This window comes from Prionailurus viverrinus, chromosome C1, assembly GCF_022837055.1.
Source record: "Prionailurus viverrinus isolate Anna chromosome C1, UM_Priviv_1.0, whole genome shotgun sequence".
NCBI classification, from domain to species: domain Eukaryota; kingdom Metazoa; phylum Chordata; class Mammalia; order Carnivora; family Felidae; genus Prionailurus; species Prionailurus viverrinus.
The window spans coordinates 35,542,271-35,554,959 of record NC_062568.1 but is presented as its reverse complement, the minus strand read 5'-3'; positions in this window follow the sequence as shown (position 1 = coordinate 35,554,959).

Here is a 12,689-nt window from a genome sequence, read left to right as displayed (position 1 = left end):
CCAGATGCAATATTTTACAAAATAAGAAGGCTGATCTTGACCCTGTTTAATCACACACCTAGTTCTAAAGTGACATAACCTTATAATAATATTGAATATCAATTCAGAGCTGAAAAATGTGCGAAACATTTTGCTTAATTAATGTTAACTTCTCTCCTCTCTTCTCCTCTCCTCTCCTCTCCTCTCTCCTCTCCTCTCCTCTCCTCTCCCCTCCCCTCCCCTCCCTTCCTCTCCTCTCTTCTCTTTTCTCCTGGTTACTATCACTTCTGCTAGATGGTCCATATTCTTAAACAATGGCTACTCCTAGGCTCTGGATTAACTTTAAATGGTTTAACTACACGTCTGAAAAAGGGCAGCCTGGCGCTTCTGGAAAAAGTGTCATTGGACCTTGAAATGAAAACTTGCTTTTTTTCTTCATTTTCCTGTCCTGCTATTTCCATAGAATCAGCTCAAGTGAATACAGCACAGGAAACAGATCAAGGTAGTCTTTTCTTCTCCAACATTAATACATTAGTTGGCCTTAGGTAAGTAAATCACTTAGCTGGGTGTTTGACCTTTTCTTCTCCAAATTGTATACTACTTGGAAAGTAACACTATTCTCTCTCAGACTTAAGTGTTTCAGGATCCATAAATTGATGGTTTTTTTAAATACTTTGAGATATTTTTTAGGAGACTAAATAAACCACATTCATGACAGCTTCCTTAAGGTTCACCTTGTGTGGGAGATGCAGGAGAGAAGCATCAAAGGAAAAGACTTCAAAAGGGAAGGGCTGGAGAAGGTGCAAGGCCTTAGGACATGTTTATACAGCTGAACATGGCTGTGGCAGTAAGGAACCCCTAGAGCCATTAACATTGTCCAGGGCGGATCCTCCTTCTATCCTCTATAGAGGATAGAGGTTATCCTCTATAACCTCCTATTGGTTATAGAAACCAATTAACTCAAAATTCAACCCTGAAAAGCTAAACAATCAGATTGATGAACACACTTGCTTAGCTGACTTTATGCACATAGTCTTTAGCAATTATCCTAATAAAAAGAATCTTCATCCTGGAGTCAAGGCCTCATCCAACTGGATTATGAGGACCTTCACTTAACTGCACTTTGTGGACTCATCTTTTGAGACTCTGGCCATACTCCCTGCAACAACCTTGGTCAGGCATATGCAAAATTTTGACTCGGAACATGCACACCTAGGATTGTGTATGGGTTTTTTCCTGCATTTTCAGCAGCAACAACTATAACAAATGTCCAGTGACTCACACAGATAATATTTCTGCTAAATTATTGAATCAATAATATAAATGCTATGAGAAGTATTATTTGAATAGCCAATTAAATTAATAGCAAACTATTCTAAATTTAAGAGCATGGATTAATATTCATTTGGCATATCTTACACAAGGGTTGTAGGATATTATGATTTTTGTGAGGCCAACAGAGACCAAAGTAAGAACTACATCAAGAATCTCAACACTAACCTTGTTGGGAGATGAACATCATTGCTCTTAAGAAGTTTCCAGTTTTTTCTCTTCCTTTGGTGTTTGAGCTCTAACATGATTTTGGTACCATACAAACACAAAATATTCTAAATATTTAAGATATTTAATGTATGTAACAAATTCAAATTTTACATAGAAAATTAATCTTATTTATATAGAAAGTGTATTTTTTAATGTAGCATCAAAAGCTATTACATTACAGGTATTTCAGACTGTGAAGTTTACCTGAAAATGAATACAAGTGATTCTACTATGTAAAGCTTTTATATCTCACCACAGTGTCAAGAACTTAGTTTTTCACACCTGACTAAATGCTCCATCTTGCCCATACCTGTCTATTTTTTCTCAATCTATTTTCTTTCTTCAGCTCATTCCATGCCTTTCCATCTCTACTTTTCCAAGTTCCATTTGAGGGGATCCTAAAAATGACACTTCTCTGCCCATTTCAGAATCTATTTAGAAAGAAATGTAAAAGTGTGATAGAGGGATTTCAGATTAAATATCAGGGAATTATAGAGAAAGTTTTGCAAATTATCCTTTTCACAATATCAAGCAAAAACAAAATCTGAGCAAAATATAGACCAACAAATAAGCAAATTTATTTGAAGCCATCAGAGAGATACCAAGGAAGGCAGGACTTGATGAGCCTGTATCCTGAGGAGAAAGAAGCTCTTTTAGGTAGGTCCAACACTATTTTTCCCTTGTAGGATAATTCTTAAGAGGCAACAGATGAGAGGATAAGAAAATGGAGTAGAGAATGGCAGCTGAATCGGAGGTACTCTGAGTTTAACATTAGGCACCATCAGGGGGCTCCATCTCAAGAATTATGACTCTGAATCACAGAATATATCACGTCTGCCTTCCTCTTGTATATAAATATTGATGGCATACAAAACTTTAGTTGGGTTTTAGATCTTCCTCTTAATGCTAGATGCCTCTAGGGTCATCCATGTACCAATTCTTTTGACTTCCACCTTCTGACCCACATACGTCTGGACACTCCAACTAAAACCTCAATGTAGGTATAAAATTGAGTAAATGTCAAAACCTTAGGCTTACTTATTTTTCTTAGTTTTCTAATTTATAGCACATAAGAGATGGATGTTTTGCCACACTCTTCTCCACTTGATTCAGATTATAATAAACTCAAAATAAACAATAGAAATGATCCCTGAAAGTATAGTCTTTAATAAACTGAAAATAAAAAGAAAATTCTGTTCAGGTATTTTTCATTTTTATTAATATATTTAATCCAAGAGAATTTACTTTTATGTCACTATAAACCTCTTTCTCCTATGCAGATTCCATGAGTACAAATCTCCTTAAATGCTAAAAGTTTTTCCCATATCTTCTAAGCTATCTCCAAATCTTATCACTTCTAACTTCAGAATTCAGGTCAGCTTAGTATTTATGTAGGGTGACTAATTTGTCAACTTGTGCAGATAATGTCAGTCAAAATTACTGAAAATAGAAAAACTGAGTTCTAGGAGCAAGAAATTGTTTATTAAAAGGCCCAGGCTTCTTATAGGCACATTCATATATATTATGGCTTTAGACATTTTCTTGTATTGAACCATTTAATAATAAATATAAGTTTTGTAATGGAACCTTTCACTTACAGTTTTTATTTTTCAAGTTTTATTTATGGAAATAATATAATTATCTTCTATTTTATAAGCAATTTCTATATAAACTAAGTAGATTACTAAAAGGATACTAAAACTTATATTTACATTTATTTTCACCAAAAAGTGAATAAAGAAATTTAGATTTGCTAATATTTAACATATAAACAAACATCAGGGTTCTTAGTCAAAAATAATATGCTAAATGGAATAATATCAAAATAATTTAAAAAGTCATAATTGCTAAAAGATTCATACTGCCAGAGAAATGTACAGTAAGTACACTTAGAGTTAAAGTTTTAAAAAGACTAAGAATTTAAAATAAATCCAGGTGTAATCTTCAAAAATTTGAGCATTTTTCCTCACTTGATCAGCCTTTGCAGAAATTAAGTGCATAGTTTCTGTATACATACATAAATATCTGCATTACTATTTCAGTTTCCAGAAATGGGATGAAACCAGAGAAATCTGCAGAGCGTCTGATTAGTGCTTAACACAATTAATTGGATGGCTAGTAGATTGGAATTTAGTCATTTCAGGAATTAAATCCTGTGGGACACAGCTGCCAAAAGTGTCCTATATTTCACAGATTAGACAATGTTTAATTAATAGATTAAAGGTAAGCCAAGCAAATCATAAGCAATAATCAGATTTATATTTTGACTAGTCAGATATAATATATAGCAGAAACTTATTATGCTTATTTAACAGGGAATCACTCAATTTCAAGCTAAAAAGCATTCACTGGTTTGGGTCATAAATCATTCTATTTGAGTCACCATCAGCTTGTGTTTTTTTTTTTTTCCATTATTTATTTAGCTCATTATGTAATACTATTCATGATACATAACAGAGGCCATTACTTTGTGCAAAAGTATTCTGCCATGGGATTTCTAGAATATTCATTCAAAAATATTTCCCAAATGAAAATTACAGAAGGTATATTTATGGGTATTTGCAAAGAAACATGTACAAAATTATACCTTTTTCCTGTCTTAGCTAATAAATGATTCCTTTTTGACAGGCAAATGCTACAGTTTCATATGCTTGCATCCTATTTATTGGAGAATACTGAGAAGTTCTGAAGATGAAAATTACATTGTAGAAGGAACCACATATATGCATCCCTACTCTAATGAATCATAAATGTGTCACTGTCAACTCTTTATATACTAGTCAAAACTTGCTGTGCCCCACAATGAGTCAGTCTGTTACTTACACTTAAGGGTAGTGACCAAGCACAGTATGTAAAAAAGCCTTAAAATAAAGCCACAGTTAACATTCATTACTTTTCTTTTCCACCGCCCTTTCTAGATTTCCCCTTACCTTCAGCTAACATTTCCACAGGTCTACATCTCTTTCTGGGGAGTGTCATCAAAACATTATCAGTGAGGGGCTCCTGGATGGCTCATCTGGTTAAGCGTCCAACTTCAGCTCAGGCCATGATCTCGCGGTCAGCGGGTTGGAGCCTGTATTGGGCTCTGTGCTGACAGCTCAGAGCCTGGAGTCTGCTTCAGATTCTGAGTCTCCCTCTCTCTCTGCCCCTACACCACTCATGCGCTCTCTCTCGCTCTCTCTCTCTCTCTCTCTCTCTCTCTCTCTCTCTCTTTCAAAAATAAATAAACATTTAAAAAAAATTATCAGGGAGGTGTGAGTCCCTAAATACTTTACCCTTACTAGGATATAGCTGATGCAATAGCTTATATATCTTTATTAACACATATGGGAGCACCAAGAATTCCCTTCATAAATCTCTTGAGTTTCAGGCATATTCTTTTTGGACCCCAGTATGTCACAAGAACTCTAGCTTCTCAGGATGATTATTTTCCTACCCTACTATAGTAACTCCTTTTTTGCCTGTTTGTCTATTAGAATGAAGAACCCAAAATTACAAGGTGAAAATTATAGCTCTAAGTTCATCAGAATTTTACTGAGGCCCTGATGGAATCGTGCCCCCTTGAAGACCAGAATTTTAATCCTTTAAACCCCAAATTCTGGGGATAAGAACTAACAAATTACGTAGTTCCCAAGAGGGGGACTTGGCTAAGCAAGGAGAAGTTCTACTTCTCTTTCTACCTCTTCTTTCCTAGACTCACCTAATCTGTCAGAAACATAGCATATACAACAGTTAATGGTTCAAAGTATATAAGATATCTTAAATAATAGGACACCGACCTTGCAAAGTGTCATTCTCAAGATAGTGCCTTAGGTGTGTTTAAAAAAAGAAATTTCCATTCTTTCAGGATAGCAGCTATTCAGTGATACATGATAGAATCCAAAGATCCTACAGTCATGTGCTCATTTTCAAACTCTTTGATTTAAAAACATCCCTTGCGCCTGGGTGGCACAGTCGGTTAAGCGTCCGACTTCAGCCAGGTCACGATCTCGCAGTCCGTGAGTTCGAGCCCCGCATCGGGCTCTGGGCTGATGGCTGAGAGCCTGGAGCCTGTTTCCGATTCTGTGTCTTCCTCTCTCTCTGCCCCTCCCCCGTTCATTCTCTGTCTCTCTCTGTCCCAAAAATAAATAAACGTTGAAAAAAAAATTTTTTTTAAAATAAAAAAAATATTAAAAAAATAATAAAAGCATCCCTTGTCTCTACCAGATACTCTTACCTGCTTTGTCAAAGATTAGTTGGCCACACCTTTGTGGGTCCAATTCTGGGGTCTCTATTCTATTCTATTGCTCTATGTGTCTGTTTTGTGCCAATACCATACTGTCTTGATGACTACAACTTTGTAGTAGAGGCTAAAGTCCGGGATTGTGATGCCTCCCACTTTGTTGTTGTTGTTTTTTTTTTTCAATATTACTTTGGCTATGCAGGATCTTTTCTGGTTCCATGCAAATTTTAGGATCGCTTTTTCTAGCTTTGAGAAGAATGCTGGTGCAATTTTGATTGGGATTGCATTGAATGTGTAGAATGCTTTGGGTAGTATTGACATTTTAACAATATTCTTCCAATCCATAAGCATGAAATGTTTTTCCATTTCTTTGTATCTCCTTCAATTTCCTTCATAAACTTTCTTTGGTTAGGTTTATTCCTAGGTATTTTATGCTTCTTGGTGTAATTGTGAATGGGATCAGATTCTTTATTTCTCTTTCTGTTGCTTCATTCTTGGTATGTAAAAATGCAACCAATTTCTGTACATTAATTTTGTATGCTGCGACTATGCTGAATTTATTTATCAATTCTAGCAGACTTTTGGTGGAGTATGTCGAGTTTTCCACATAGAGTATCATGTCATCTGCAAAAAGTGAAAGTTTGACTTCATCTTTGCCAATTTTGATGCCTTTGATTTCATCTGCTGTCTGATTGCTGAAGCTAGGACATCCAACACTATGTTAAACAACAGCAGTATGAGTGGATATCCCTGTCGTGTTCATGATCTCAGGGGGAAATTTCTCATTTTTCCCCATTGAGGATGATATTAGCTGTGGGCTTTTTGTAAATGCCTTTTATGATGTTTAAGTATGTTCCTTCTATCCAAGACAATCTCTTTAACAAATGGTGCTGGGAGAACTGGACAGCAACACGCAGAAGAATGAACTGGACCACTTTCTTACACATTCACAAAAATAAACTCAAAATGGATGAAGGACCTGAATGTGAGACAGGAAACCATCAAAACCCTAGAGGAGAAAGCAGGAAAAAACCTCTCTGACCTCAGCCACAGCAATTTCTTACTTGACACATCCCCAAAGGCAAGAGATTAAAAGCAAAAATGAACTATTGGGACCTCATCAAGATAAAAGCCTTCTGCACTGCAAAGGAAACAATCAACAAAACTAAAAGGCAACCGATGGAATGGGAAAAGATATTTGCAAATGGCATATCAGATAAAGGGCTAGTATCCAAAATCTGTAAAGAACTCACCAAACTCCACACCTGAAAAAATAAATGATCCAGTGAAGAAATGGGCAGAAGACATGTCTTCTTTCTAAAGAAGACATGTCTTCTTTCTAAAGAAGACATTCAGATGGCCAACAGACACATGAGATGATGCTCAACGTCACTCTTCATCAGGGAAATACAAATCAAAACCACACTGAGATACCACCTCACGCCGGTCAGAGTGGCTAAAATGAACAAATCAGGAGACTATAGATGCTGGAGAAGACATGGAGAAATGGAACCCTCTTGCATTGTTGGTGGGAATGCAAAATGGTGCAGCCTCTCTGGAAAACAGTGTGGAGGTTCCTAAAAAAAAAAAAAAAAAAAAAAAAAAAGGTCTACCCTATGACCCAGCAATAGCACTGCTAGGAATTTACCTAAGGGATACAGGAGTGCTGATGCATAGGGGCACTTGTACCCCAATGTTTATAGCAGCACTTTTGACAATAGCCAAATTATGGAAAGAGCCCAAATGTCCATCAACTGACAAATGGATAAAGACGATGTGGTTTATATATACAATGGAATACTACTTGGCAATGAGAAAGAATGAAATGTGGCCATTTGTAGCAATGTGGATGGAACTGGAGGGTATTATGCTAAGTGAAGTAAATCAGGCAGAAAAAGACATATACCATATGTTTTCATTCACATGTGGATCCTGAGAAACTTAACAGAGAACCATGGGGGAGGGGAAGGTGGAAAAAAAAAGTTACAGAGAGGGAGGGAGGCAAACCATAAGAGACTCTTGGATACGGAGAACAAACTGAGGGTTGATGGGGGGGTAGGGGAGACAGGAAAGTGGGTGATGGGCATTGAGGAGGGCACCTATTGGGATGAGCACTGGGTGTTGTATGGAAACCAATTTGACACTAAATTATATTTAATATAAAAAAATAGAAGCATCCCTTGATCCAATACAATTCTAGCAGGAACCCACGTAAGTAAATCAGAAACTCTGAAAGTCCTAGGATAGAGATGCCAAAAAGGCACCAAGGGCACAGATAACAAACACACAGCTAGAATACAATTCAAATCCCGGGGGTGACATATCATTTTTCCCTCCATGTGAGAGGAACTTAGGCAATCAACTTGCTACTGAGTGATACCATATTAAAAACTCAACTTCCATCAGGCATTGAGCAATGGCAGTAGATAAACCAGTCTCAGTAAAAGGGGCTGCATGTTATTGGGATCATGCTTAGACTCTACTTGGCTATCACCATGTCTACTCCATTCATGGCCCCATTGTACAAGTACTGGGATGATGAGGACAGAGTTTGTCTGACCTATCTGAGTCATCTTGTTAACCTAGTCATGAAGTGTCTCTTTTGATTAAGTTTTTAATATATTAAAACAACAACAAAAAGAATCTGCATGTGTGCCCACTAACCACTATCCATCCATCAATACACCTCCAGATGTCTTAGTTTCTGATCTTTCCTACTCCTTCCAGACTTCTGACCAACAAACCAATTTACCACTTCTCAAGATCTGAGTATACCCTTATGTCTAATAACTTCTCTCGTGATATTAAGGGGACAAACACGTGTACTACTCACAGTTTAGCCTGTTGGGAAGATTCCCCAACTATCCTTATGGCTATACATGAATGTAGCTATGGTTCATTGGCAGTCCATTTTCAACTTGCATCAATATATAGAGCTGACCCATCTGTGAGCCAGATTCTAATCTTTTCCCAAAACATAGCTATGGGAAATATTTTCCCTTACTCACAAAGACATAGATATGAACCTTTCTGTTCTGTTGGAACAGAAAAAAGGTGACCTGTTCATAAAACTTCATTGTATCTCTGGACTTAATCCAATCAGTTTCCAAATAACCCATTGCCATGGTATGTGGGATCAGTGCCATGCCTGCCCAACTTTGTGACTTAGTAGATCTAATAATACCCATGCCTTGATAATTAGGACCACTTACCTAGCCTTATTGTCCCATGATTGGTCAAATAAGCTCTACTAAAGTCCAATGTAGGTTTAGAAGTTACTTTTGACAAAGAGTGATTTTCTGCTGCAGAAGACACTGCCTTCCTCCAGAACATGAAGGATCTATTATGTCTCAGGGGGTCTAAGCAGTGTATGTGACTATTTTATTGAAAGATTTCAAGAGACTTCAAAGCATTGTATCTACTGGGTCATATAGCCTGAGCAGAAAAGAAAAAGTAATATACAAAAACTTGATATGCAGAACTGTCTACTACAACTGTATATGTGCTCAGAAGACCAAAAGGATATGGAGTGGGTCAGCGACAGTTAGCATTTATCTATGTATGCATTGTTCTAGCATTTATCTATGTATGCATTGATTTATTGTGCGTATGTTTTTTTCTTACATAAAATACAGCCAAATAAAATATAATTTGAATGAAATGTAGAACATAGAGTAAAAGAAAAAAATAGCCAAAAGTAAAGGCCAGGAATAAAATTTTATGCATAAAATCACAATGTGAAGTTTGCTGTGCTGAAAAAATATAGAAATTGAATTTTACTGCTGGGTTGATGGAACACATTTCATGGATCTGCTTTGTAAAATATGGATTATCATCAGTAACAATAATCTTGTGAAACATCCCTTAGCTTTCATTATATAATCAAAAGACACAAGAAGAAAAGAGTGAAAGGTAGAAAATTAAAGATAATAAAAAGCTAGTAGAAGTTTGTGAAAAATGGAAGTAAGAGCAAGCACTAAAGCTGGTCCTTCGCAGAGACATATAAAATTCATAAAACACTAGCCAGGCTAACAAACAAACTTAATGGGCATACTTAAATGGGCAGAGATTTAATGCTTTCCCACTAAGATCCTTGGAAAGTGGAAAAGACAAGGATCTCTTGTTGCGTCCCTCCTATTCAACTATTCAACATTGTACCAGTAGACAAACCTAAGTGCAATAAGATAGCTTGACAGTTTTTTACAAAGCTAAACATAGTCTTACCATATGATCCAGCAATCATGCTCTAATAGATTTGTATGTATAGATCTATACATCTATATATATGTGTATAGATATAGATGTATACACACACACACACATACACACACACACACACACACATACACAAACAAGTATATATATTTACTTTCTCAACTCAGACAACCTAGAAGTAATGACAGACCATTGGAAACAACTATACCCAATATCTAGATTTTATTTCTAATGTTCTCAATAAAAGGATTCAAGGTTCCTTGGGAAAATGACCCTTTATAGGGCTCTGGCAGGAAACATGCAAGATGTTCTTGAAGCATCGAACAGTGCCAGAAAGGAGCCAAGTAATAAAACAAACAAACGGAAACACCAACAAAAAACAGTATTGGAAGTGTATCATAAGGGACACAGGAATCAACTGAAAGAACTATTAAAGCCCATATCTGAAACAATTTGAGCAACAGAAAAGTGGCATTGGATTATAATACAAATGATAAAAAAATAAATATCCAATATTGATATCCATATTAATAAAAGTAAATGTCCATATTAATGCAAATTATTGAATAAAAATATGTTTAAGAAAAAAGATAAATATCCTAGGTAGTTAAATTTCAAATAATTTATGTAGATATTCAAGAACGGAAAGAAAAACTCTCCATGTCTTAGGTGTGGACTGGCATAGCGACTTCCTTCTGAAGTGCACAGTACAGGATGGGGCTAGGGGAAGAGTAGCTGTACAGTGAAGAAACTTAAAAACCACTACCTCAGCCAGGTGATCAAGGTCAACATCAGTAGTGATAAACAGTGTTGACATCATGTACCCTTGATATGATGTGATAAGGATAGCAATTTACCTGCGTGGCTTCCTCCCAAAAACATTTAACAAAGTCTAATAATAAGAAGAATATCAGATAAATCCCAGTTGAAGGACGTTCTACAAACTATCCCACCAGTAATACTCACAACTGCTAAGGTTATCAAAATCAAGCATCATCTAAGTGTCACAGTCAAGAGGAGCCTAAGGAGACACGACAAAGTATTATCCTGAATGTGTTCTTGGAATAGAAAAAGGATATTAGATAAAAACTAATGAATTCTGAATAAAGAAAGGACTTTAGTTAATAACTATGTGTCAATACTACTTCATTAATTGTGACAACTGTACCATTCTAGTGGAAGCTGTCAATAATAGAGTAAACAGGGGCGCATGGGTGGCTCAGTTGGTGAAGTGTCTGACTTTGGCTCAGGTCATGATCTCATAGTTCGTGAGTATGAGCCCCCCATCGGGCTGCGTGCTGACACTTTAGAGCCTGGAGCCTACTTCAAAGTCTACGTCTCCCCTTCTCTCTGCTCCTCCCCCACTCATGCTCTGTCTCTCTCTCCTTCAAAAATAAATAAAAATATTTTTAAAAAATTAAAAAAAAAACAGGGAAAATAAGGCACAAAGTCTTTGCAAATTCTTTGTACTAGTTTCACAATCCTCTAAATCCAAAACTATTCCAAAATAAACGGTATTAAAAATTAAGCATCTTAGTTCAAAGATTAAAAGGTACATACTAGAATATATTATATAAATAAGATAATTAAAAATCCATTAAAGATAAGGTAAAATTTCAGAATAATGAGGGATAACACAAGATATTAAGAATGAGTAAAGAGGTAATTGACCTATGTAAAGTATGAGGGAAAAGCTTGAAAATAAAAAGCTACAAGATAAAAGCAAGAAAATAATAGAAACTCTAGAGAGACAAGATCTATGCGGGAAGCTCAGAAGCGGGAAGCTAAAGCTTAATGAGGTAGAGGCTATACTTAAGGAGAAACAGAAATTAAATGAAAGAGAGGGTTGGATGAATGGAGAAGCGAAACAATCCATGTAGAAACAAACCATTTTCCAGTAATATCCTCTATGTAAGAAGATTTCTGTGGATTATGCATTATGTGGATATGGATTATGTGGATATAAACACCACCCTGGGTAAGAACCCTAGAACAAAGGACTGTCTTTATATTTTTCTCTCTGCCTTTTTGTTTATGCCTGTTCTCAAATCTCTAGAAATGAGCTAACCTTTCCAAAGTCCTATGCATTTATACCTCAGATAAAGTTGAATGGTAACAAGGGTTGTGTGTCCAAAGAATTTATGCATTTGCTTGTGCTGTTAAAATTAAAAGTAAACTTGAAAAAGGAAAGGAAAGAATAAGAACCTTAATGTGTGAATATATATTTAAAAGTTTAGATTTGGCATTTCTTGAAAACAATATTATATAAAAAAGTAGAAGACCATATATCATTTTCAACCACAGATGTTATACACCATCTTGAAGATAATTAACTAGAAATATTAAAGGTATACCTATCTTTATTCTAAACAATATTCTAAATGAGTATGTATCAGTTCACACACATTTCTGCATGGTCTTATAATTAAAAATATTCAGAGAGACGTCTTTATCATTTTGTATAATTTGATTTACTTTTCAGAAATGCTTTTTTTTTGGTCTTTATGTTTCTTCTATACTATCTTCAACATGTTCTAATAAACTTGCAGAAAGGCCAAACTTTTATGAAATATGTACATCTCTTTCTGAGCTTACCGTCAATATACCCCTTTTCTCAGCAAGTGCTTTCAAGTCATTATACCCCCAGAGGCAAAGGTCTAAAAAAGGCAAATGGGAATCAGGGTATCTGTTATATATCTAAGTACTTTAATAATTCATTAACTTAGAATTC